We start from the raw sequence: 24,369 nt of genomic DNA on the forward strand, positions 1-24,369 counted from the left end.
ATGATGTCTGGAAAGGACTTCTGGGCTCTACTTTCCAGCCAGGTTTTCTCAGCAAAGAAGGCTGAAGTGAAGTATCTGTTGATGTCTGGAGCAGGCACCCGCCTGTTTGCCTGGCAGCTGTTCCAACCAGGAGTGTGGGACCTGTTGGCCAATTTCAGCAGAGCCTGAGAGTGGGAAAGCAATGCCAAAGGCTCCATCAGTGAGGAGGGGGTAAAGGTGCTGGGAAGTGCCCCAAAGGGGATGGGGATTTGTTGGTGGTGTGAGATCAGCCCTAGTTATGCACCAGAGAGCTGCGGGACACAAACCCTGGTGTTCCCTGGATGCACCTGTGGTTCTCTGCTGTGCTGTGAGGGCAGCGAGGCCCTGGCACAGGGTGCCCAGAGCAGCTGTGGAGCCCCTGGATCCCTGGCAGTGCCCAAGGCCAGGCTGGATGCAGCTCTGAGCAAACGGGGCTAGCGGAATGTGTCCCTGCCCACGGCCGGGGGGACGGCACTCACTGATATTTAAGGTCCCTTCCAACCCAACCCCTTCCACGATTCCGGGATTCCTGCGCGGGGAGGGCGCCGCCGGGGTAGGCGGGACGCTCCCGAGGCGGCCGCATCCCGGCGGGAGGGACAGCGCGGGGTCCGCGCGCTCCGCGGAGCTCATCACCCCCGTCCGTCCGTCCGTCCGTCCGTCCGTCCGTCCATCCATCCATCCGTCCATCCGTCCATCCACCCGTCCCTCCGTCCATCCCTCCCTTCCAGCGGGGGCGGCGCAGGCGGAGCGGGGCCGCCCCCGCGGAAGGAGCGCGCCGCCCCCGCCGCCCCGCGCCGCNNNNTCCGCGCCCGCCGGGCCCGCGCAGCCCCCGCGCCCGCCCCGCTCGCAGCCCCCGCTCCGGCGGAGCCCCGCGGCCGGCCGGTGCCGCTGCCCCCCGGTGGGCGAGCGGGCGTGGGGAATGGAGACGCCCGACAGCGTCCTCGGGGCCGTGTGACAGCCAGCGGCGCCCAGACGCGCGCACGGAGCCGCAGCCGGAGCCGCGCAGAGCCGCCCTGCCCCGTCCCGTCCCGCGGGGAGCCGGCATGGAGTGACAGCAGCCGCCAGGTAAGCGGGGCTGCCCTGCCCGAGGGGACGCCGCCAGGGCGGTGGGGTCGGGGCTCGCGGGTTTGCCGCCTGTGCCCTCACGGCTCCTCGCCGCCGCGTTTCTCCATCTCCCCCCGCTGCCCCAAAAATCCAGCCCCACGAGCAGCCGCGGCGGCCGTGCCGAGGGATGCGGGGAGCGATACTTATGTAACCCGGGGGCGAGCGGCCGCTGCCCGCCGGGCGAGGGGCGAAGTGGCGGCGGCGGAACCGCGGCCGAGGGGGGCTCGGCGGGGCGGCCCCGGGGTCCCCGCTTCCAGCTGCCGTCGCGGGAGCCTCCGCGTGGGAGCCCCATCCCTACGCCCTCGGGCAAAAGCGGCGCCGCCGCCGCGACGGGAGCGGGGCTGCGCCGGCCTCCCCCGGCTCCGGGGCTCGGCACCGCGGGCACCGCGTCCCGCCCGGCCGCCCCCTCCTTCCCCGAGCCGGGAAGAACTTCAGAGCGGGGAGGAGGCGAGGAGCGGGGGGACGATGCTGGTTTGGCCGCTCCCGTCTCACTTCTCCGCGGGGAGGATGAGCTGGGGCAGCGCGGGAGGCAGAGCAGCCGGAGCCGGGATGAGAGCAGCCGGAGCCGGGATGAGAGCAGCCGGAGCCGGGATGAGGGGCCGGCCAGGGAGGAGACAGCCTCCCCCGGGGGACACGGGTGGCGCAGGGGACGGGGGTGTTCACGGAGGGGTGCCCGTCTCCTCTTGTTCGGAGGGAGAGCCAGCTCGGTATCACCATGGCGACCTGAGGGAGGAAAGAGCTAAATAAATAAATAAGTAAGGGATAACTCCCCCCGTCTTCCACTCCCCCCCGGCCCTCGCCGTGCCTTCCCGGCCAGGTCCGGTGCTAAAGGTGAGGAGGAAGACACCGCGGACAAAACTTTGGTCTCGTGGTGAAAGCGGGCGGCGAAGGGCCGGGGGAGCGCGGTGAGGAGGGGAGCGCAGCTTCGGCGACTCCCGCATCGCCGTGGCCGGAGCATCTTCTCCGAGAAGCTGCCTCGGGGCTTGCTCCTCATGGCTGCTTAGGATGCTCAGGATGCCTCCTTTCCCCCCCTGCTCCTCGACCTCTCCGCAGCCCCGGGGCTCTGCCTTGGGCTGCCCGACCGGTCCGGCCCCGCTCCAGCACCGCGGACAGCGCCCGGGGGAGCGCGGGATGCGCGGGGAGAGCGCGGCTCGGGGGCTTTGAAACGGGAATTCTGCGCTGGGAATACCGGGAGGAGCCCCCACCGGTGTCCCCGCTGTTAAAATCCCCCCGAGCCGCTCCCTGCTGGGCTCCAGGAGCCAGGGGAAGACTCACTCAGGGCCACTAAACTTTCCTGAGCCGAACGAATGCAGGAGCAGGGAGCAAAGACATTTAAAAAATGAGATATTTTCCAGGCAGCTCGCTCGGGGTTGTTTTTTAGGGCTGTTTTGCAGCCGTTCTCTGTAAGGTGTAACTGCATCCCCCAGCAGGTCCGTTCACACACACAACACCCGTGAAGGGAGCCCTGCAGAAACTGTGAGAAATGCCCAACCTCGGCTGCTGCGCCTGCAGGAAACTCGCGGAGAAATAGCCCTGGGAGGGAACTGCACTCTGAGCTCAGGGAGCCGTCCCGCTGCTGAGGGGCACAGGTGGGGTTTGTGCCGGGCAGTCGTGGTCAGCTCACTGCAAAAACCCCTCCTGACAGAGCCATTTTCTCCTCAGACAGCTGGGGACCAGTTTAAATAAACAGAAAAAGTGAGGAGGAAACAAGTGTTGGGTTAGTGATAATGCACCGACAGCCAGGATACATTTCTTGCTCTGATGGGTTGTAAATCATTGGCTCAGCTCGCCTATACCTATCTCGTTCTAGCAGTTACATATGCAGTTATTACCTCAGACTAGGAAAAAATTAGTCCAGGAAAGCAAACAAGATAATTAATACTATTCACTGGGGGAGATAGAGATGGATTAGTCACTTTTGGGCTGTTCACTGTGTCAGGATGTTCGTTTTTCATTAAGCAAAGGAAATTTATTTGATCTTGCCTCAGTGCTGATAGGCAGTAAACTATAGGCACATGGAGAGTTATTGGTTTGGAATCCAGATCCCTGGCCTCTCTGGGTTGTGCTTTAACTATCAGCAATCTATCAAATCACACCAGGACTGGCTTCCTGCTCTGCCTGCCTTCCTTCTTGCTTGTAAATTCTCTGTTTCAAAGAATTCTGGAAGAGACAAACACATAGGTGAGTCCTAGTCGAGTATGGTAGTTAATTGGGATTTTTATTTATCCCTGTGATGCCCAGGGTAGGCATTCCTGGGTGGGGCTCTGGTGGAAGGTGTCCCTGATGATCCTTGAGGTCCCTTTGGACCCAAACCATCCTGTGATTCCCTGCAGGGACTCCTTGCTGAGAATAACAAATCCTTTTTCTTGTAAATCCACATTTTGCCCTAACTCTGCTTCTGGAGTGAACTAATGAGTTAAGCCTTTGTGGAAATGGAGACCTGGATATTTTAATGCTGGGCCTCCCATTTCCAAGCCTGTCTCCCAGGGAATATGGGAATAAAGGCCTGAACTGTAAGTACAAGCTGGGGAACTCATTACTTTCCTGTGGGAAAATGAGAAGTAACAGAAGCCAACTCTTCTTGAGGGCAGTTCCCAAAGCATTTGCAATACTTGAAGTTATTGATTTCCTTACATAAGGCAGGGCTCCTGCAGCGTCACAACAATGCTATCAGATCATTACCAAATGATTTTGCCTCATAAGCAAATAAGGCAAGAATTAATTATAGCAACACCAACCCAAAGCCCCACAACCACAGCCCCAATTAGCAAAAGGCTCGGTTCTTTGTGGGATTTCTGCCAGTGCATTTGCACCACATTCAGTTTGAGCTTCCCAAAATACATAATTTCACTGCAGAAAAGACTTGTTTTTCACAAGCATGTGTTTGGAGCCTTGTTTTGTAGTCATTTTGTTGAAACGTGATACATTGGAAGGAAAATAAGATCTCTCCTTCAAACTATGTCAGAGAAGCAGAATTTCATTTACATTTTCATAAAATCCCCATCACAAGGGATATATTCAAATCTTTCACAATAGGTTCAGGTATAAGCTTTATGTTCTTTCTTTCACCTCTCAGGAACTGTGGACACTGTTGGTGTAGGATTACCTTGTTTGTCATGATCTTCTCATTGTATTTTTACATATAAAAACTGTTTTATTCAGGACTTGTCTATATCCTTCTATAAAAGCAAGAAGTAAAATAATTCATATTAACACTCTCCAAAATAAATTAATTTATGTCTTAAGCAGCAGTGCTGGATGCATTGTAAAGATCCCATTTCTATTGTATAATGTCTTTGATTTTCATTGCTGTTAAAAGCTTTGCACCTTGTTCAGTGCTTCCATCACCTTCTTGCTCCAGGATGTTACTTTTTATATGGGATAATGAAGCCCTAGCAGATTTTAAAAAAATATAAGGTTTAGGTTCATGTTTTACATTTATGTGGGTGTACAGTTTTTACTGGTGGAGGCAGTTTGATACTAGAAAACAATATTCCCAATATATTAAGTATTAATATTTATATATTGATTGTGCAGAATGTGATGTTTCTGAACAAACCCCAGATTCACCAAACAGCAAACCCAAGGGAAAAGTTTTAATCTCAGTCCCACTTGACTTCCTGGAAAAAAATTTTTTTGGCTTTTATTTGCTTTGCTTTTGGAGGGTTTCTCCAGATGCTTTGCTAGAATGCTGCTGATGTTGAAAATACAATTTTTATGTTTTATTAATAGCTGGAATAGATGTATTGAACAACTGGAGGTTATTGAATCCCATTTTTCCACACAGCACTGCAATTTTTAATGATGCCCAAGGACTCCTGACAGAGGCTCATGACTGTGTCGTGGAGTCTCTGCCAAAAGGACATCCCAAACCAGCCCATCCCAACCCACACTCTGCAGGACATCCATGGGATCAGTCCTGTCCATGCAGGTTCTGGAGGAGAAAAATCGCTGTGATCAAAATTCTTGTGAAGAGACTGGAATTTTTCTGTCCTTAGCATGGCAGGATCCTCTCCATAAGAAGGCTCAGAGCACCTTTAACCCCTCCTTGAACTCATCAGCTCCTCCCCATTTAACTCCTCACCCATGGTCTGCCTCACACAATGTCACCCAGGGCCAGGGGAATTCGGCAGCTGAGGAAACACACCTTGCTTCCATTTGGAAAGCTCATTAAAGTGGATTTTTTGCAGTCTATTCATGAGCTCCTACATATGGCCAGCAGAACATCCTGTCCTCAGACACAGGACAGAAAAACAAAGCATGGAGATTTTCAAGTTCTTTAAAAATAGGCAATTTCTACCCTCAGAGTCACACCATGCCCAGTGAAATTGAAGAATTATAGAGTCAAATAATGGTTTGGATTGAAAAGGACCTCAAAAATCATCTTGTTCCAGCCCCCTGCCCTAGGCAGGGAACCTTCCCCTAGAGCCCCATCCAGCCTGGCCTTGAACACATTGAAAACCTTCATGAGTGCAAGGGCTCTCCACAGCCCTGACTGCAGAAACCCAAATTTATGCCAGAGGTTGCACAAGAAGCTTTAATATAAATGCCAAGGGCTGGTCAGAGAAGTTTTTTTTCTAGAGTATTACTCAAGAGAGCTTTGAATTAAAAAATAGCCACAAGGCAAAAGCCCATTCTGCTGCTATTTTCCAGTTACAACCTCAGGTTAGACATTAATGGTAGCTGGAAGTCTGTATCCACAATATCCACCAAATTTCAGCTGGAAATTATTTACTTCCAAGAAGTATTTACTTTCTTGTCTCACTCTGGAGGGAAAATAACAGAGTCCATCCAAGGGCAGAGCCTGCCTTGCAGTCAGAAAACCCTTAACATTTGCACACACAGCTTGCAATGCACACGAGTAAATTATGATTCCACAGAGATGTAAGGGTTTTCTTTAAAGTATCTGCATTAATAACTTTGGGTGTGAGTGCTGACAGTGAAGGCTCAAATACTTAAACCAGAGAGCCTCTTATTAACCCTGACTGCCAGTGACCTCCCCACCCTTTCTATCCATGTCCATGTGAGGGAGCTCAGCTTCAGACTCTGACACCTCTGGGGACATCCACACCTCAGAAAAACCTCTCAGCCCCAGGAAGCCTCTGATTCATCCCAAAACTGAGGAACAGGGTGCCCAGAGCAGCTGTGGAGCCCCTGGATCCCTGGCAGTGCCCAAGGCCAGGATGGACATTGGGGCTGGGAACAGCCTGGGACAGTGGAAGGTGTCCCTGCCATGGCACTGGATGATTTTAAGGTCCCATCCAATCCAAATCATTCTGGTGATGCCTTGGGAAGGCTGCCCTAGAGCAGAGACTGGGCAGAGCTAAAGAATAAAGCAGGGATTTATGAAAAGGATCTCCTCCATGGATCCACCTTGGGCAGCACCAGAGCCCAGCCAGGGCTGCACCCAAGATGAACCCAAATGGCCCCAAAATGCACGAGCGCTGCCGGGGTCTCTCCCTGGGCTCAGCTCTGCTCCATGTGCACATTGCAGTTCAGTGTCCAACCCCAGCTGCAGCCCCTGCAGTCCCATCCTGCTTGTTTTTCTCTCTGCAGCCCACGGGGTTTGTGCTCCTGGGCTGAGATTGGGATCATTTGTCCTTGGTGCCCAGCTGGAGCAGGAATTGTTTTGTCTCCCTGCTCTGTGCACAGAGCTCACCATCCCTTAATAAGAAGTCCAGCCCCACACACTAAAGCAGCTCAGAATGTGAAAAATAGAAAAGCTCAAACCTCAAACCTGAGGCATCACTGGGATTTTATGAGTTTGGGCTACAAATATAAGTGTAAAGGTAAATGTGAACTTTTCCATTTGGCTTTGAGGCCTGATCCTCATGTGCCCCATGGCCAAAGGAGGTGAGAGACATTTTGGGTGGAGAGAGGTTCTTAAAAAACCCTTGGATACAATTCCACAACCTGTCACAGGCCTGCAGAAACTGCCTCAGTCTTAACTTCATTTCATTTCATTTCATACCCTTTGACCTGTGTTGGATCTTTAAATTCAGCTGTGCCTTCAGGAAGAGCAGTCCCAGGTCTGATTGCTACTGCCACAGCAGTGATGGCATTTCAGAGACAAATAAACATTGTTTATTAACAAAGAGGTTTGTACAGCTGGTCTGGATTATCCCATGTTCCTCTCCTCTGTAGAGACTGTTGGAGGCTGACCTGAAGAAGCCAATGTGCACAGGATTTTTTTGGGACTCTGGAGCAGAACACTGGGGCTTGTTTTCTGATGACAGCAAAGTGCTGGCATTTGTGCTGATTTCTGAAAAAAAACAAACCAAAACACTAAAAAACTAAAAACTAAAAAAAAAAAAAAACAAACAAAAAACAAAACCAACCAAAAAAACCAACCAGAAAAAAAAACCCTAACAAACCAAAAAAAACCCAAAACACTTCTGGACAAGAAAACAATGATGAGCAGATTGAAAGGGTGAAACAGGAGGTTGAGGGAAGGAATGGCATGATGAGAGCCTGCACGAGAGCATCGTTAATTCAATGCTCTAATCAACTGTGTTCTGCAGTGCTTTATCACAACCATCCCTGCTTCAGCCTCTCCAGCTCAGAGCACTTTGCAGCATTGCAGGAAATCCTCTGCTTTTTGCTTCCCATTTAAAAAATAATCTCATTGTGTCTTGTCAATACAGACAACTTTGTCAATGAAAGCAGAGGAGAAATTATCATATAATTTTGTATTTATCATAATCAAGAGCAGGGGTTCATTAGAACAATGAGCAATTGTCAAATTATTTCTCAGAGTAGTTATTTGAAGAATGAGAAATGGGTATTTCTTACCTTCCTGCTTTTTCTCCCACCATCTCCTGCAGACACACAGAGTCTGCAGTTTCTATCAGCCTGCCAGATCAATTTCCCATTCCTGAAAAGAAGCATTTATGTTAAATGATTGTAATTAAGAAGCTCCTTACAGCTCAATAGCTGTCTGGACATGCAGAGGTAATTCCCCATCGATTTCCATGGGGCCAGGTTTCCACAGGAAGATCTCCAAAAGGCACTGCCTGCTTTGGAAGTGCAGCTTCCCTGGGCTTCTTAGAGAGCCTTAGAGTGCAATCATGGAATCATTAAGGTTTGAAAAGACCTCAAAAATCATTGTGTCCAAGCTGTGACTGCTCTGCACCTTGTCCCCCTGCCCAGAGCTCTGAGTGCCACCTCTAGGCCTTCCTTGGACTCTTCCAGGGATGGGCACTCCAAACCACCCTGGGCAGCCCCTGCCAAGGCCTGAGCACCCTTTCCATGGGGAAATTCCTGCTGGTGTCCACCCTGAGCCTCTCCTGGCACAGTCTGAAGCCATTTCCCCTTTTCCTGTCCCTGTTCCCTGGGAGAACTTCCCCCTCCTGTCAGGGAAGCAATGAGGTCTTCCCTTAGAGCATCAATGAAAAGAGCAGGGCAACTCCAAAGGGAAACTCCAAAAAGTAATTTTATTCCATCAAAGACCTCAGGAGGCTTCTAGATATACCACAGTTTGGTGCCTCAAGTTTCATGGGATGCCTCTCTGGTAATTAAATCAAGGTGGCCATCTGCAGGTGCAGAAGGTGTGGGAGATGAATCCTGTCTCCAGAGCTCCCTCACAAAACTGTGCCCACTAAACTTCCTTGTGCTGTCCTGCATCACTCTCCTCCTGTCTGGCTTATAAAAAAATCAAGTTTATGTAGAAGTCAGGCTTATTTTTATCTCACATTGTTCCTGACACTCTCCAGCTGCAGCCTGAAGTGGCTCAGTGCCCTCTGGTCTCAGTGGCCTTGGACTCTCAGAGCTGGAACCAACAGCAGGGGCAGGGAGGACACAGGTGGGCAAGGACATGGAAAGAGTCATTTTCAACTAATTAAAACCAGAGGCTGATTATAATCTCAGGATTGCCATTAACTGTAGCAGGCTGTGGATCAGTGAGGAAAGGAAAGGAAAGGAAAGGAAAGGAAAGGAAAGGAAAGGAAAGGAAAGGAAAGGAAAGGAAAGGAAAGGAAAGGAAAGGAAAGGAAAGGGAAAGGAAAGGAAAGGAAGCTTTGTCTGGTACAAGTGCAGGACAGCAAAACTGTTAGATGAGAAATAAATAAAATGTCTCATTTAGTTCTCCACTGAATGGGAGCTGGAGATTATCAAACCTTCATCCAGCAGCACTTGTAGAGGGCAGGAGGAGGAAGGAGGAGCTGGACCCCAGCCCATCAGTGCCACCAGTGCCCAGCAAGCTGGGCACGTCCCACAAACCCACTGCCTCTCCAGCCACCTCCAAACCCGGGCTGTGTGACTCACTGCACAGCAATCCCAGTCCTTCAGGTAGTTCATCATGTTCAATAAACTAGATACATGTTTATCTCAGCTGAGTGTCCCACAGGGATGTGAGCAATCCTTGGGAAGCTGCTGGATTCTATCTACGAGGCATAATTACATTAAAGTATAAAGTGCATCCCAAGCCTTCCATGATTACAAACAAAGCAGCTTCCCCCAAATACACCAGAGTTACCACTAAAACCCGCAAGAGAAACAAGCAGAACATTGTAGTGACAAAGAAAATATTCCAACAAGAAAATATTCCAACAATATCTGGAATATTCTAGTGATGGTGGCTGTAATTATGTGTTGGACATTTACAATGTAATTTTTTTCTTTTTTGTTGCTAAGAATTGACTTACTATAGATGTTCTCCACACATTCACCACCACTAAACTTTTCCCTAAAACAGGATTTAAAAGATTCAAGGGTGACCCTAAACTTCTGCTGCAGTTCCAAATTCTGGGTCTGGCTGAGTTCTTCATTTCTAGTCAGAGGAAGGAAAGCTACATCCAAATATAAGATGGTTAAAATTTGGAAGGGGTGGGAAGGAGAAGAGCTTGAGAGAGAAGGGAAAATTACATACAGGAAAAAAAAAATCCCTAGAATTGGATCATAAAGACTGCCATTCCACAGCTCTGGGATGTTTCCCTGGAATTTAGGTGACCTGCAACATCTGAATGTTGCTGATCATTATTTTCTACCCCTTGCAAGTGGCAAATTTGTGGTCTACAGCAGTGAATTCACTGACCCAATACTACCAGAGCATCTGCCTTCTGGATATACAGAAAATATTTTTCCTTGAATAATTATTTTTAATAAACTCCCCAGAAAAGAAGGAGAACCCTCTGTGTATAGGCAGCAAATGCCTGGTATTGACACGCTGCATTCCAGCAGTGTTTGCTGAAGGAAAGAGCTTTGCTCTTCCATGGAGTAACACACAAGGACAGCAGATATGAAACCAATTTACCTCCAGAACTTCAAGAGAAATACCACATAAAATAAAATTTTAAAAAACTTTAAAAAAATAATGTCTGCGAAGAGCAGAACTCAATGTTTGTTTGTTGTTTTGTTTTTAATTCCAGCTGCTTTCAGAAGCCAGGCTGGTGGGTTTGGGCACAAGTCAAATATTAGAAGAGAATTTTAAGCAGGAAAATCAGGTAGGGCCTTAGAATTACAGCAGAGGAAAGATTTATGATATTAACATGAGCAGAAATAATGATAACAAAAGAAAGTGGAGGAAGCTTTGCAGGAAATGCTCAGGAATAGTAAAACCCACCAAGCTGCTACAGAAATAGAATCACAGAAAATATGAGATCTGCTAAATGCATTTTAGTCAAAGAGCATTAAAGTCTCTCCCTTCACTTCAAGGGGTTTCATATCAGACCTTAAATGTAAATTTATTTTAAACAGGCTGGTAGATAGGAGAGAGAGGTCTGACATGCAGCTTCCATTCCTTCAGGCTGCCATCAGAAATAGTTGTACAATCCAGCCTCAACTTTGCTCCTATTTGTGCTTTGTCAGTGTAAAAGCAGAGCCAGCACAGCCAGGGAAGGTGATCCAACAACACATTCCAGAAACCTCTACAAATACCCCAAATGCTTTCCCATTTGAGATGATTTTAGATGGAGTTTCTCACATTTGGCCACTACACCAGCACTTGGGGGTTTTGCAGCTCCCCAGGATTAAAGAGCCCACTTTCAACAGAGGTGGATGTGCATCAACACAAACATTTACCAGGAGCTGCTGCCTGGGTGTTCCTGCAGCATTTTTAATTAAAACCAACCTGCCTCAGGTCCAAAGCATGGATTTGGGAGTAAATATGAAAACAGATTTCAAAGCAGCTTATTTTAAAATTAATGGCTGTTGGCACCTGCGTGGAACGTCAGTCAAGAGCGGTCGAGGTGAGCACAGCTGAAATGGTGAAATAAAAATATTAAGCCATCTGTTATGTTTTACATATTATTTTTAGAAATGCAGAATAAAGACAGATTTATTCCTACTTCCCCTTAATGAAGTTTTCCAGAAATAAGTAGTGCACTAACAGGCTCTTGACAATTTATGGCAGTAACCAGTCCATAAAAAGCCCATTAAAAGGCCAAGTGATGTTCAAACCATCAAATGTGTAGGCAGGGCCACCCCATAATTTTCAAGACAAAAACCAGCCCAGGAGCTGGGCTGTGCAGTTGGAAAAGGTTGGAGCAAACAGTGGCAACCAAAATGGCAAGAAAAAAAATCTTCATTTTGTTCTTGAAAACAACGCCTCAGGCACCCTCCTTATGAGCAAAAGAGGGAGAAAAATCCAACTTCACTGTTTGCAAATTGCACAGGGGAAGAACTTGAAATTTCCACAACAGTTTCTGGCTTCAGCTGAATTTCTCATTTCAGTGAAATCTGAAGTTGAGTGAGGCTGGACCCAAAGCACATGTTCCACATTTCATCATAGTCACAGTCTAAAAACTGCATTTTTGTGAGTTGACCTGAGATGAATTGACCATCATTAGTGAAGATGAATCATCAGAAAAAACCACAAGCAAAAAGAAACCCCCAAAACAGAACCTCACACACAAAAAACAAAAAAAACCAAAAAAAAACCTAAATTTCTCCAGTTCTAAATGTAATTATAAAAGCCACACTCAATAAATTAGAATTAGCACTTCTGCTCAATATCACACACCATCGTGGGAGGCAAAAAGGAGGGGGTCAGTGCAGTTTGAGGCAGCTGGATAGACATGAATTAATGATTAGTAGAGAGGTCAAAATTAGAACTGTTAGAACTAAAAGTTAAAAAAAGTTTTAAAAGTTTTGTCTCCCCCAATAGAAATGTTCATAAAATTAATTGGAAAATCAAGTGCTTTGCCTTTATACTGCCTGTGATTCTTTCCCCTGAGCCAATAATCAAGGATTTAATTATGTACAAGGACATAATCTCATGTGTTTTCCCAACTTCCAGGATTTTGGTGCATGTAGAAAGACTCTTGTCCAGTGTATGTGTAGTTATTACTCTAATTTAACACCTATCAGGAATCTTAAATCAGCTCAGAAAAAAAAAAATTACAAATATAAGAATTATTCTATAATTTCACAGAATCATAGAAAATAGATTAGGAGTTCTGGAGTCATTCACAGGTGCCAAGAAGAGGGAATAATCCCATTCCTCAGCCATTTGTTCCCAAACCATCCCAGTGGACGTTCATCCTTCGCTGCTGGAGGTTGTGCAGCTGATCCACGTGGGGCTGGATCAGAACTCCCAGATTTTATCCCAGGGCGGGTTGGTTCCCAGCCTGGATTGATGCGTGGGCTGCTCTTTGCCAGGTGCAGGACTTGCTGGTTTTCCTGTTTCAGCTTCATGAGGTTCCTGACAGCCAATGTTTCTTTTTTGGCCGAGTGACATCCCTGTGCATCCCCTGCTCCTCCCGGGCTGGAGTCAGCTGGAGGCTGAGATTCCTTTGGTGCCCCAAAAGGAATCAAAAGGGGCACCAGGAGCTGTCAGGTTTGAATCTGCAAACCCTTCAAAGGCCAAGCCCATTTCCCACTCCTCCTTACAGTCCATCCATCCACTCCATTTGTCCTTTTTTTTTTGCCCAGGAAAAATTTGGGATAGTGCTGAAAATCTTGCTAAAAACTGGCTGTTCTGCCCTCACCCACAGATCCAGACATTTTTGTGGTAAAAATCTGTCAGATTGGCCAGCCATGGATAAATTTGTTGCCTGGAGAGGTTGTGGAATCCCCATCCCTGGAGGTGCCCAAAGCCAGGTTGGATTTTTTCTTGGAGCAACCTGGGACAGTGGAAGGTGTCCCTGATCACAGCAGAGGTGGAACTGGATGAGCTTTAAGGTCCCTTCCATCCCAAAACATTCCATTATCCTACATTCTGCAGTTCCAAATCCAAGCTAGCTGTTCCTGACTGTGTTCTTATATTTGATCTTTCTGGAAATAGCTTTTTTTGAGAATATATTCACTAGTTTTCCCAAGGAGTTAAGGAAAGTTAATCAGCCTGTTGTTCCCTAAATCCACCTTCTTATTTTCCTTAAAAGGACAATAAATCATTTCCCTGTTAAAGCCACGGGGGACTTTCTTATGTAGTTTGGTTTTAAGTGTTCATTATTCTAATTTTTAGATTTCATAATTCCTTCCACTTGGAACATCCTCTAGTCTCTTGGTGCTAACTTGGCTGATTCTCAGGGTATAACTTGATTTTCTGTGTGAACAGTCCATCACTGGATGATTTCTTGGCAATCTTTTTCAGATTTGTGTCACATTTCTGGAAGGTTTATATTTCATTTCTAAAGCCTTCTCGTGCAGAAAGTAGGTGCCCAGCATCCCAGTCCAGGAATGGGATTGGAATTTTCCTTTGTGACGTGTTATATTTATGAAATTCCTGCCCTCACTAAATATTTTAATTCTATCCTCTCCATGTGCACCTGCACTGGAATGGGAGTAACTTGAGAAACTTTCAAGTCATTTGCAACAAAATAAAGGTCAATAAAATATTTTAATCATCCAATTGGCAAATATTTGTGTGAGCAGCTCTGCACTGCCAGAGCCCACAGAGAACACACAATTCTCCAGGAATTTTGCTTCAGTTACTTCTGAGCCCTCCTTGTTTGCTTCTGATATTTCCAAGTGGATATTTTTGATCTCAGCCAAACATAAAAGGTGGCGGCTGCGTTTGAAGTGACTGAGAGTTTCCCAACTCATTTCAGTGGGAATAAATTGAAACCCTTAATTACATTTTGTCATCTCTATCAATCTTTGTGGAAGAACTTCAGCACAGTGGTATTTTCCTCATAGGCATATCCTTGTGGGATAATAATTGAAAATGTGAATTAACTGCATTAACTATCACATAATCAGGGTGGTTTTTTTTTCTAAGGCAGTCAAATTTCTGATTGACTTACACTGCTACAGCAGTGACTTGAATTAAACAGCTGCCATTTTGCCATTAAAAGCAGAGCAAGAGGATTACAAGGAATTCTGAAACAAATAAATCCTTGCTCCACTCTGCTTTTGTACAAACTATTTTCTCCAGTTTCTCTCTCAGCTTCATGACTGCAGACATCTCTAGACTGTGCCCAAAGCCATCAGAGCTGTTTCAAGTGCTGAATTAAACTAAATATTCATTATTTGCTCCCCCTCAAGTGGCTGATCTTTGCCTCACCTTCTTTCCCCTCTGCTTCTTCTCCTGCTTCCTATATCTGTAGCAAAATAAAAAGGAAAAAAAAATAAAAGAAAAAAAAATATTTTCCTTTCAGTTTTTTAAGGCTGCTGAACAAAGCCTTTTATCCCCACTGTACCTCTGAAAATGTGCCGTAGTTACCATCCACACTTGGGTGGATTTCCCACACCTCTCCTGAAGGTGTTCTTCTCTTTTCCTCAAGAAATATTAATGACAAAGCTCAGGCTTATAAAAGTATGTTAACAAATGGGTGAATTACCCTGTTTTGAGTAGTAGGAAAATTTTGATATGCTCAGATTAAAGGGAGTAAATTCCATTCTTCAGCACAAACCCTCACCTCTTCTGGAATGGTTGCTGTTTCCCCACTGGATATATATTCTGTCTCCTACTGGAATGATAAATTTTGTCCTCAAAATATGAGTCTGAGGGGCTAAGAAGTCCTGAAAACCCTTCAGAACACAAACCACAGGCAGACAGAAAATGCCATTTTCTTTAAAAAAAAAAAAAAAGGCAATTAACCCTAATTAACCTGTGCCCCTTCTACAGGCAAGGGACCAAGATGAAAGAACAGAGTCCTTACTAAAAAAACCAAAAACACAAACACAAGGAGAGTTTATTTTAGGGAAGAAACCTGTGGCATCAGGACAGGGAGACACTGCAGGGCTCTGTTTATCCTCCCTCAGATCCATCAAAGTCTCGGAGCCCTCACTGGACAGACATTCTCTGCAAAATCAAATCATGGTTCTCTGCTAATTTCCAGCATTTTGAACTCTTGAGTAGCATCTGAAAGAGGAGCTTTTCTCCTGCCTCTAGCAACTCCCACAGAAAGAGGAACATTTGGAGCTGAGCACGGCTCCAGTAGATGCAGCACAGGCATCTCGCAGCTCCACAGCACTGACAGGGCCAGAAAAAGAAGATCTGATGGAAGGGGATGCAAGAAGAATTCCACGGCCAGCTCCTGTAAATAGTGCCCTATTTGCACCAAAGAAGATTCTCATGCTTAGTACCCAGTTATCCATGTTTTTATCAGGTCACTGGATGAAATCCCTGGGCTGCAGCAGCTCACTACACACACACAGAGATGGGCATTTTTGCCTGGCACAATTATCCCCTAATCTGAATAATCCCAATTAAAGCACTTTGTCCTTTCAGCTGTCACAACCTGAGGCTGTTCACCTTTCCCAATGCTCCATGCCACTGTCACTCTCCTCACTGAGCAGCTCCTGTCTCTCCACGCTGCTGCAGCATTACATAACCAGCCCTGTGCAGGAAAACCCAGCTCAAGAGCCCAGCCACGTCCAGGTGTCTCCTTGGAGAGAGGCACAAACTCAGGGCTGACCAATCCCCCCTGGAACTGCAGTGCTGGGATGGAGAGAGGAGAGAATGGTGTGCAGAGTCCAAGGGAATGCAGCACCTTGGTAAACCTGCTCACATTCCAGGGAAGGATTTCAGTCTTTCCTTCAGTAAGGGTGTGAATTTCTCCCAAAGTGCCTCAACAGGGATTAATAGAAAACATTAATTGAGAAGCAATACTTACTGTTTATTAAAACTCCACTATTAAACTTGCACATAAGGCCTTGATCTTTGTTCTGGGCATACAGAGCATGGAACAAATGCAGTGCAAAAAATTTATCCCCAAACTTCAATGTGGTGCTGTTGCCTGGAGAATTATTCCTACCAAGAGCCAGGATGGATTTACCACATTCCTCCTGAAGGTGCTCCCTTTTCCTCAAGAAATATTAATGACAAAGCTCAGGCTTATAAAAGTATGTTGACAAGTGGGTGAATTGTCCAGTTTTGAGGAGCAGGCAAATTTTAATTTGCTCAGATTAGAAGCGAGTGAATTCCATCCTTTAGCACAAACCCTCACCTGTTCTGAAATGGTTGTTGTTTCCCAACTGGATATGTATTCTGTCTCCTACTGGAATGACAAATTTTGTCCTCAAAATATTCCAGACACAGAAAAACACTCACAGTTACACTGCTGTGCAACTTTCAGAGCCCAAGGTAGCAAGTCTTTACAAGAAAATGTCCCACCTTTAATTCACCCCAGGATTCAGTGTCTGCCTTAAAACAAAGCAGCAGAATTCATATGGAATAAATGTTCAGTAAGGCACTGCCTCAGCAGCTCTCAAAAGCTACAAAATACAGGAGTTTTAAATATGACATGTTGTATTTAAGTTAAATTTAAGAGCATTACAATGTACATAACCAAGAGCATGAACATTTTAACACAGGACACCTCAAATACCAGCAGTAGATCATGGAATGATAGAATCACAGAATCCCAGAATGGTTTGGGTGGGAAGGAACCTCAAAGCCCACCCAGTGCCAGCCCTGCCATGGCAGGTTCACCTTCCACTGTGCCAGGCTGCTCCAGCCCCAGTGTCCAGCCTGGCCTTGGGCACTGCCAGGGATCCAGGGGCTGCCACAGCTGCTCTGGGCACCCTGTGCCAGGGCCTGCCCACCCTGCCAGGAAACAATTCCTCATTCCCAATACCTGATCTGAACCTACTCATTCAGTTGGAAGCCATTCCCTGTTGTCCTGTCACTCCAGGCTGTCACGAGAAGTGACATCCATCTTTCTCTTGGGCTCCCTTTATCATCTTCAGATGATTGCAAAGCTTCTGCCACAGAAACAGCGTCAGCATGGTGAAAGAGGAGGGATGAAGTTGGGCATCTTCACCTTTGAGACACTTTGATGTGGCACTTGGGGACGTGGGGTGGTGGTGGCCTTGGCACTGGTGAGGAATGTCTGGGCTGGGTGACCTTGAGCATCCTTTCTAACCCAAATGAGTCTGAGTTTCCAGGTGTGTGCAAACACCAGGGACTTTGGAAAGGGCCTGGAATCAAAGCCATGCTTAGAATCATTCATGAAATTGTTCTAAGTGGGATGAAGTCAATCCATTGAACAAATCTGGTTATTCCCAGGATTCAGAGAATGACAAGGGTGGAAGAGGCCTTCAAGATCATTGAGTCCAACCCAGCCCCAGCACCTCAGCCTTATTCCCCTTTATTTCCTGCGGTTTTGCATCAGCACAGACAACAGCTGAGATGATCAGGATAACGAGCTCCTGGTGCAACTCCTGCACAGAAAGTTTGTCCTGTGCTTTTGCAGCCATGTTTTGCACAGGGAAGGACTTGACACAAATGCCACGTAGGGACAGGAGAGGAGAGGAACAAGGTGCTATTACACTGGGGGTTGAAAATAGATCACTGACATAAAAGATCACAAAATCAAATCTCTTGTGAGCAATTGGAAGAATCCCACAGATTCCAGGAGTTGTCAGTTGTAAGGGTTTGGGGGAATTTTGTAGAAAACTGCAGCAGCTAGGGAAAGCTGTCCTCCAGAGAAAGGGCACACCCGGGGAATCCATATCAAGCAATAAAAGATAAGAGATTAACTGAGCTAAGTGGAGAATTTCACACTGACCTCACAGGAACAAAGCACACAGGGACTGTGCCATGACATTAGAGACAGTCTCTGAAGGAAATAGGGGTTGACACTGGAAGCCAAGAAACAAAGAGGAGTTCAGCCTGGAAGAGGCTGCAGTAATAGCAAGAAATTAATCTTGAGGAGATCGGTAGCAAGAGGAAGGGCTGGGAGACTTTTATCCCACTTCTCAACAGAAAGGAAAGCTACAGATGAGATTTAGTAGGATAAAGAGTATTTTTTGTGGATTTTTGCACTGGAAAGGGCTGTGGTGAGCAAGGAACTACTCAACCCAAGAGGGATGATCCTTCCCTATAACTGGATAGGACATAAGTCTTGATGTTCTTAAATCAATTAAACCTGAAGAATACCCTAAAAGCCAGCCTGAGACAGCATCAAGTCTATCTCAGAGTTCATGGACAATGAGGGAAATTCCAGCAGGCTGGAGAGAGCACATGTGGTGCCTGTGTTAAAGGTGAAGGATGTTTGGCAGAAAAAGGAAAAGAAACTGGTGAATTATGGACCACTCAAATTAAGCTCTTTAAAAAATAAAAACTGCTTTAAGCACCAGGAAATATAAGCCAAAATGGCTTTATCAACAGCACATTGCATCAAAGCTGCCTCATTTCATTCCACAGTAGATCAACACAGGCTAAGAAAGAAGCTGAGGAGGGTCATATATTTTGATTTTATTAAGACATTACACCATCTGCCACAGTGTTCTAATCAGGAAGCGGGGAAATCTGGTCCAGGAGAAATCACCTTCTCATGGCCATAAAATTAATTGTAAAACATGCCAAGGAGGAGTTACCAAGGGTGCATTGACAGCATGGAAGGATGTGGCCAGTTGGGTCTGTGGAGTGCCCAATTCTGTCAGATAAAATAATGGCTTCTGTATTTTAGAAGGTAAGTTTAGCATCCCAAATGATCTCGACAAAATGAAGAAAAAGTCTGAAAAACCAAGCTCAACTCTAATAGCAACAGACCATCGCTCTAAAACAGGGCTAATTGGCTACAAAAACAAATAACAAAAAACCCAAGAATAATTGGCTACAATAACAAAGGACTGGAAACAGCCAGAGAACAAAATTCCCAAACACGCTCTAGATCTCACATATTCCACCCTGGAATGTGTGAATCAGGCCCAGGAGAAGCAGTGCATCCCACTCCTGAGAACAAGGATCCAACACCTGCCTTTCTTCGTGCCTGATGACTCCACCACCACAGAACCTCCAGTTTAAATTCTTCCAAAGTCATTTGACGTTGCTCTGAGCCAAATGTTTCCTCAAGGTGTTCAGCATTTCAGGAACACAGGGCAGATGTTTTATCAGGCTGCTTGTGGGTTCCAACAGCCTGGTTGTGTCTGCCAGGAGCAGATCCTGAAGGAGAATGAAACTTCTGGCTGCCTCGCTGAGACATTTGGAGGAGGAGGAGGAGGAGGAGGCTGCACTTTATTATTAGAAATGCACAGTTTTTATAGAAACAATGGTGGACCTAAGATCTGATTGGCCTTTAGGAATCTTCTCTCACCTGTTGGTCAAGAAGGGACAACTCCTTCTTGTGAACATCTTTGACAAACAGAGATTGCCTGCCAGGTGCAGAGATTGGGATAATAATTGTTTTAATTCTTTCTCTGAGCTTTCTCACAGCTTCCCAGGAAAATCCTGGGGGAGCTATGGCTCTCTCTGTTCAGAGGATTTGTGATTACCACAGCCCCAGTGCTTTGATTGAGTCACCCTGGGCTCAGGACCCCACAAGCAGTTAGGACTGGGGAAGTGTTATGAATAGATGTGGGGGCTTAGATAAGCCCCTGCCTTTTAGCCAGGCCCCTGGAAGCAGGCAAGAGCTTTATTGAGGTGGCCAGCACCCCAAAACCCACTCTCACTCACAAGTTCTTTAATTATGGCTGATTCAGTCAATTATAGAATGAATTATTTATTTAATAGACACAAAACTAACAGACATAAGACTTAAACTAAATACTACACAGGAATAAAGACAAAAAGAAAAGTACTAGTAGGTATATACAGCATGAGGTTAAAAAAATTAGTGTTATAGCTCGTGAAGAAAGGATATAACTCAGAGAAATCCATGAAATTCCTGCCCTCACTAAACATTTCAGTTCTATCCTTTCCATGTGCACCTGCACTGGAATAGGAGTAATTTGAGAAAGTTTTAAGCCATTTGCAACAAAATAAAGGTCAATAAAACATTTTAATAATTCAATTGGCAAATGCATTTTACTATCCAATTGTTGGAGGGGCACACATTGGGATTCTTTTCCTCAATTCTTAAAAAAGTAACCACAGAATCTGTGTCCAGGCTCTGGAGAGAAGTCTTGAACACTTTCATGGTGTGTGTACATAGAAGGCTTCTGCTTCTGTGATAATTCATGTGACTTTTATAGTTTGTAAAACACTCTCTCTCAGTCAAGAACATTTTTTTTTTTATTTTATCTCTTCCCACATCTGCTCTCCAGACCAAGATGTTGGTTCTTAGCAGGGACCTGACCCCTTTTGGCACCAGAGATGACCCCTTTGGGCCTTCCAGCCCTGGGTTATCTCCTCCTTTCTGCACCAGCCATCTGTGCTAGAGAGGGCAGGACAGCCCTGCCACAGGAAGAGCCTAAATGAGAACCCTAAAACGCCCTTTTCTTGAGGTGCCTGGTGCTGGAGTGCCGGGGAAAGCAGCAGAGCACAGAGGCAAGCACAACACTCCAAAACCCTTCCAGGGCTTTCCAGCCGAGCGCCTCGGAGCAGCAGAATGTTCCTCTCTGGTTTTTGGGCAGCAATCACAAAAAGCAGATGTTACACTCTGCTCATTTTTGTCACTGGCAGCCGGCCCCCTGGCAGGATTTGAGCAACTGTTGGCATCCTTGAGCAGCTGGGCAGCAAAGCTGCTTCCTTCTCTCACACAATGCCAGGCTGAACAACCTCTGAGCCCAAAACCTCGTTCCTTTGTGCTCTGCATTTTGGCAGGCTTCTCCTCCACTCCCCCTGGCCAAACGTGGTATTCCCCACTCCTTACAGAGCCTGCGGTGTGTTTTTACTGCAGCATGAATGCTGGTGAAAAATAGATGACAAAATCCATGACACTCCTTTAACTTTCACTGCAGAAAGACTTTCTGAGTTGTCTTTGCAGTTTAACTTCTCAGGATCGTTTTGAATTCAACCTTCATCAATAAAGCAGGAAAAAGACTTAAGTGTGATGCATTTTACCTGGATGTCTAACATAATACACAACTTTACATAAAATGCTGAATAATTCTGACATTAGACATACAATTTAAAAGTGAAAATTGCAGCCATTGGCAATAAATCATTTGAAGAATGAGCGCTATTAAATCCAGCATTGATAAGTGGAAGGAGAAAAATGATGCCTTATAGATCACAGTTCTTTTGCTGGAAGCTAAATGTGAGGTCTTCTGTGGAAAAATATTAAAATAAAACCCCCAAACAAGCATAAAAATTATCTACCTATTGGTCAAGTGCACAGTATTAGGAATGCCACTGATAGAACTTAAACAATAAAAATAATATACACCTGGTTAGGCACCAGATGTCACTTTTTCTGTGTTTTAGTTAACTACTATAAAGAAAGAAAAAAAAATTAGTCCAAACCCAAAGTTTGGTTGTGAGATCACACAATAAAATACTAGATAATATACGATGTAAATCCTCCGGGTGGGAATTCCAGCAGGAAAATTGGAGATGCACTCAGCAACTGGAGAAGAGAGTCATGACTCAAAGAAGAAAGGGAAAAGCTGCATGGAAGAGTGTTTCAATACAGTGCAATGGTCCAAAATTGCCATAATTTCCAGATATCTTCATAAAAATCAGCCATGTAAGTCCTGCCAGCAGTCAAAAACTCAGGAATGCAGGGTGAGTGGGGCTGGACTGCTCCCAGCCAGTGAGGAGGAGATAAATATTCTCTGCCTCAAATCCTGTTTGCAATGGGGTAAAATGATCTCTGGAAGCAACAGGAATCATGTAAGGAAGAAAAAAAGTAGGTGAAATTAATTCCACAGTTGCCACCTAAGATTTCTTCAGCTTCCTGCAGCCTGGGTGAATGTGTTATCCATGGGAAACGTGGCTGCACGGAAAATTCCACTGGAAGTTTAATTTGGTGCATCCTCTTCAAAAGAAAGGGATGTGTTCCTAAAGGGACAGGGCAAGTTCCTGGGGGAATTCAAGACTTTATGGTTTTAGCCTTTGTTCCATACTCTGCATCTTGCCAGCAGAGACAACCTTCAGTGTTTGGGAGGAGTAGGAATTTTAAAACTCCTTAAAAAGTTTTGGGGAATACATTGGATTCCTCATTAATCATGTGTGAAATATCTGCTTGTGTTGCTCCAAAGGTTTCCAGGCAGAATTTCTGAAATGAACTTGAAGAAAAATGGTCCTGATGTGAGGATGTGCTCAAACTCTTTTTCATATTTCACTGGGCACGTGTAGGATAGAGAATAACTGCTCCAAACATAGATATCAAAACTGAATATTCTCTTCATAAATACAGAAAACCTACATTAAAAACTCCACTAGAATTATCATATATCTGTTTATGCTGTTTATATCTCTTTGGGAATCATATACAGGACTCTGCATGAGATATTTTTAGATTACTGCATGATTTCACGTGACTTGCATCTAAATTTAATCCAAAATTCAAATGAGTAACTACATTTATTTCAAACCCCCAGAAGCTGGAGACTCTTCCAATAGATGATTCAATACCAAACCAAAGAATCAGAGAATTGTTTGGGTTGGAAGGGACCTTAAAGATCATTTAGTTCCAACCCCTTTTTGTGGGCAGGGAACCCTCCACTAGACCAGGTTGCTCAGAGATTCATGGAGCCTGAAACTTGAATTTCAATGAGTTTAAATGCAAAAATATATATTTACTTAATGAAATAGATGATTAATTAGCCGAAAAAACAGGAATTTGTCACACAGGGACACAGAAGGAAGTGCTCTCTGATGAAGTGAGAGCTGGCATTGCATGAAGCATTCCACAGTCACACATTTTAGAACATTCTCATTAAAAGCAGGTGATTCAAAGGAAATTTCAACAATATTTGAATTCCTTCTCCCTTCCGTGTTGAGTGTGGATCTATAGAAAGATGTTTGGCTGCTGGCAGGGAGGACACAAAAATTCCATGTTTCCATGGACCTGTGCAGACAAATCCCTGCATCAGTGGCAGCCACTGCTCAGGTCTGTTCAGCCTTTAGCTAAATTCCACTTTTGAGGGGCAGAGCCTGAAATCCAGGGAAGAATATGACTCACAGATAAACTTTTATGGTTGTTTCCAACATTAGGGGTCTGGTGCTATCCTCTCACACCTGCAGGCCTCACCCCATAACCCCAGGCAAGGAGCTTGTCTTTGCAAAAAGCAGAATTTTCTGGATGATATCCCAGTCTTGTCATGAGAACCCCCGAAATGGTGAATCCATATCACACCTGCTGCTGGAACCACAGGTTATGGTGTAAACATCACTAAATATTTGTGCTGGCATTCATAGAATCAAAAAAATCCCAGAATAGTTTGGGTTGGAAGGGATCTTAAAGATCACCCAGTGCCACCCCTGCCATGGCAGGGACACCTTCCACTGTGCCAGGCTGCTCCAGCCCCAGTGTCCAGCCTGGCCTTGGGCACTGCCAGGGATCCAGGGGCAGCCACAGCTGCTCTGGGAATTCCATCCCAGCCCTGCCCACCCTGCCAGGGAACAATTCCTCATTGCCAAGATCCCATCCAGCCCTGCCCTCTGGCACTGGGAGCCATTCCCTGTGTCCTGGCACTTCAGGCTCTCATAAAATCCCTCCCCATCCTTCTTGTAAATTCACCTCTGTGTCTCTCCTTACACACACCTCTCTCCACTGCATCAGCTGTCCCTACAGCCCTACTGGAACTGTGATTAATTACAGAACTGAAAAGAAATTCTCAAATAATTCCATCTAGACTAAGACTTTCAGGACACACAGACTTAATCTTGGTCTAAACCAGAGGCTTAAAAGAAGATCCTGCTGTTACTTGTTCCAAACCATTTGACATATTCATCAATATCCAGGTGCCCTTTGTACCAAAGTCCCTTCTCCTCCTGTTGTGGTTTAACCCCAGCTGACAAATAATTGACTTTCTCACTCCCTCCCAGCTCACCAGTGAGCAGGAGGACAAGTAAACCTTGTGGCTTGAGATAAGGACAGTGTAACAACAACAACAACAACAACAACAACAATAACAATAACAATAATAATAATAATAATAATAATAGTACACTGGTACTACTGATAAAAATAATCATAGTAATGAAAAGGAGAGAGAGTGACAGAACCCAGGAGACACAAGTGATGCACGACA

General features: G+C 45.7%; 1 protein-coding gene across 2 annotated transcripts in view; it reads left to right on the top strand.

Annotated features, from left to right (window-relative positions):
• Positions 1-843: 843 nt before the first annotated feature.
• KCNJ6 (potassium inwardly rectifying channel subfamily J member 6) overlaps positions 844-24,369 on the top strand; it is a 151,950-nt gene continuing 128,424 nt past the window's right edge. For both annotated transcript variants that reach the window (XM_039729511.1, XM_039729512.1), the window contains exon 1: positions 844-1,083. The gene's annotated coding sequence lies outside the window, so the exon portion shown is untranslated. The remainder of the gene's footprint in view (positions 1,084-24,369) is intronic.

This window comes from Passer montanus, unplaced genomic scaffold (assembly GCF_014805655.1).
Source record: "Passer montanus isolate IOZ18808 unplaced genomic scaffold, ASM1480565v1 scaffold69, whole genome shotgun sequence".
Classification (NCBI taxonomy): Eukaryota; Metazoa; Chordata; class Aves; order Passeriformes; family Passeridae; genus Passer; species Passer montanus.